Source organism: Palaemon carinicauda, chromosome 22 (assembly GCF_036898095.1).
Source record: "Palaemon carinicauda isolate YSFRI2023 chromosome 22, ASM3689809v2, whole genome shotgun sequence".
NCBI classification, from domain to species: domain Eukaryota; kingdom Metazoa; phylum Arthropoda; class Malacostraca; order Decapoda; family Palaemonidae; genus Palaemon; species Palaemon carinicauda.
In genome coordinates, this window is record NC_090746.1 from 7,639,981 (window position 1) to 7,643,975 (window position 3,995).

Here is a 3,995-nt window from a genome sequence, read left to right on the forward strand (position 1 = left end):
ATGTTATACTGAGATGTGGAAGTTATTAAAATTTGAAAGACTTAGGGTCAAGGTAAAGGTCAGCTTAAAGGTCGACCGAATTAACCCTGACCTTAATCCGAAGTTCGCATATAGTTGTCACACAGACTTCAGATACACCTACGGTCTAAACTGTTTCTGGAAAAGGCGAGCTGGTTTCGAGAAATAAGCTGCCGTGGCGAAGGTTTGCACTCTCGGAGTGCTTTTCTAGTTAGTTATATATCAACTTACGAGTCGACTCAAATTATTAGCCTTAAGAAGCATCAGACCCTACTCGAATAGATTCTAACGACAAAATCTATAAGAATTTTCTATGTAAAGATATCATTAAGTTGATTATCGAAGCACCTTGGTTTCTTTATATATTCTGATACATAAATAACTTTAGCCAATTTCATTGAGGGGCAATAACTCTATTTCTGGGTAGTATGTAGTCACATGTGTAAGGATAACATTACTGTTCTTTCATTGCTTTGGAAGCAGGAATAATATTAGCAATAGTCATAAACTCTTCTTTCGACATTACCGGATCAGTACTACGATCAAAGACATAACTTGAACGAGGCACAAATCTACAGTTGTCTTCAGACAATCCTTTACGATTCTGGTTCAAAGATACTCATACCCAGAAACCATTTATGGACGACCTTAGTTTCTTATCCATTTGAGAAATCATTGCAAATATTAGTGTAGACGAAACTTGGGTGAACTCCATGGCAATATAAGATCCCAAACCATCAATTGATAACCTTAAAATGCTTCACGAGATTTCAGTACCTGTTTTTACGAGGGCAAAGACTTTAGTGCATCTTAAAATAAGAATAAATATGTTTTTAGAGATAGAGAGTTGGCGTTATCACTGGCTTCGAATGTAGTGTAATAATTGATCACGCAAACTAAGTTTTAGCGATTACACGGACCATAAAATCCCCATGAAAGTATTTCTTTTATCATAGAGAGAGAGAGAGAGAGAGAGAGAGAGAGAGAGAGAGAGAGAGAGAGAGAGGAGAGAGAGAGAGAGAGAGAGAGAGAGAGAGATTAATTGATTAGGAGTTATCTGCCATCCTGACATCTAAAGTCATTGACGCCGAGAGAGAGAGAGAGAGAGAGAGAGAGAGAGAGAGAGGAGAGAGAGAGAGAGAGAGAGATTAGGAATTATCTGGCATCCTGACATCTGAGGTCATTGACACCGTGAGAGAGAGAGAGAGAGAGAGAGAGAGAGAGAGAGAGAGAGAGAGAGAGAGAGAGAGAGAGAGAGAGAGAGAGATTAATTGATTAGGAGTTATCTGCCATCCTGACATCTAAAGTCATTGACGCCGAGAGAGAGAGAGAGAGAGAGAGAGAGAGAGAGAGAGAGAGAGAGAGAGAGATTAGGAATTATCTGGCATCCTGACATCTGAGGTCATTGACACCGTGAGAGAGAGAGAGAGAGAGAGAGAGAGAGAGAGAGAGAGAGAGAGAGAGAGAGAGAGATATTAGGAATTATCTGGCATCCTGACATCTGAGGTCATTGACACCGTGAGAGAGAGAGAGAGAGAGAGAGAGAGAGAGAGAGAGAGAGAGAGAGAGAGAGAGAGAGAGAGAGAGAGAGAGAGAGAGAGAACACGTTTTATATAAAGTTTTAATGGAATATCTTTCCGGGCAGAGAAACCACAAATATAACTTGGTTTAGAACGTCTGTTCATTTATACAGCAGGAATATAAACTTACTTATTAAAGTTATTTGACATTGCTTACGATAGATCCTACTTAACGTTGAAACGTCACAAGTTTGAAAATATATCGAAGTTTAAATTCTAGAATTTTCATCCGATATCACCAGTCTGCATCTTATTTTAATGGGTGAATAAACTCGTGTTAGGACACAATTATTATTATTATTATTATTATTATTATTATTATTATTATTATTATTATTATTATTATTTGTATTATTATTATCATCATCATAATTATTATTATTATTATTATTATTATTATTATTATTATTATTACTAGATAAGCTACAACCCTAGTTGGAAAAGCAAGATGCTATAAGCCCAAGGGCTCCAACAGAGAAAAATAGCCCGGTGAGGAAAGGAAATAAGGAAACAAATAAATGATGAGAATAAATTAACAATATATCATTCTAAAAACAGTAACAGCGTTAAAACAAATATGTCCTATATAAACTACTAACAACGCCAAAAACAGATATGTCATATATAAACAATAAAAAGACTCATGTCAGCCTGGTCAACATAAAAACATTTGCTCCAACTTTGAACTTTTGAAGTTCTACTGATTCAACTACTCGATTAGGAAGATCATTCCACACCTTGGTAACAGCTGGAATAAAACTTCTAGAATACTGTGTAGTATTAAACCTCATGACAGAGAAGGCCTGGCTGTAACATGCATCATGAACATATTGAACGACGGTGCCAAAGATTAATATCTAGGTCAGGAATAAGAAATTTAATAGACCGTAAGTTTCTGTCCAACAAATTAAGATGAGAATCAGCAGCTGAACACCAGACAGGAGAACAATACTCAAAACAAGGTAGAATGAAAGAATTAAAACACTTCAGAATAGATTGATCACCGAAAATCTTGTAAGACTTTTTCAATAGCCAATTTTTTGTGCAATTGAAGAAGACACAGACCTAATGTGTTTCTCAAAAGTAAATTTGCTGTCGAGAATCACACCTAAAATTTTAAGTCATACAAATTTAAAGAAACATCAATACTGAGATCCGGATGTTGAGGAGCCACCGTCCTTGACCTACTTACAATCATACTTTGAGTTTTGTTAGGATTCAGCTTCATACCGCATAATTTGCACCATGCACTAATTTTAGCTAAATCTCTATTAAGGGTTTCACCAACCCCAGATCTACATTCAGGGGATGGAATTGATGCAAAGAGAGTAGCATCATCTGCATATGCAACAAGCTTGTTTTCTAGGCCAAACCACATGTCATGTGTATATAGTATGAAAAGTAATGGGCCAAGAATACTACCCTGTGGAACACCGGATATCACATTCCTATACTCGCTATGGTGTCCATCAACCACAACTCTTTGAGATCTATTACTTAAAAAATCAATAATAATGCTAAGAAACGACCCACCCACTCCCAACTGTTAAGCTATAACCCTAGTTGGAAAAGCAAGATGCTATAGGCCCAAGGGCTCCAACATGGAAAATGGAATAACAAGTTCAAATATGTTCTTTGTTAATCTGGTGTAAGATTCAGTAAATAACGGCAAATAATTCTCAAGGTTTTTCGTTTACTTTACTTTTTAGATTTGAAATTATCATTTTGGGTTTTTGGTATAAATTCTATAAATTTCTTTCCTTTATGGGGCAAGTCCACAGCTCCCTTCGCTGCTATATCACATATTTCCTTCCTTTCTCTCTTTTTCTGTGGATATAAAACTTGACTTTTATAAGCGACTACATGAAAGGCAAAATGTAAATGAAAACCTTTTAATCTCTTTAGTCTCCTGGCAAGTCAAGTGATAACGTGTTAGCCAACCATTCCCATGGCAGCAGATCGATCCCAGCCCGGGACCGAGAGTTTAAGCTGTTTACTGGACAAGCCACTGATGTGGTTGGCCACCACAGTGGGGGGGGTTTTAGGCTTGCCATGGTTGAGGTTCTGGTGAGCCTCTATTCTGATGATGTTGGAGCTGAAACCACACACCTTTAACCTTAACCTTTAAAGCTCCCTTTCTTTGTATGATCGATTATTTGTCTCTTTACTTAATTTATTAATTCAATTATGTATCTATTTTCAGGATTTATATCGAATAATGTACTCCAAAGAGAACTCGTAACTAGAGAGAAATTAATTAACTTTTATTTCTTTTAGAATAGTTTTCATTGAAGTATAATGCATCATTCCCAGTTCCAAGAATATTCAGATCTTGATTAGGTATTAAAAGTATTCCAAATCATTCATAGAACAATTTAAATGAATCTGGACACTAAA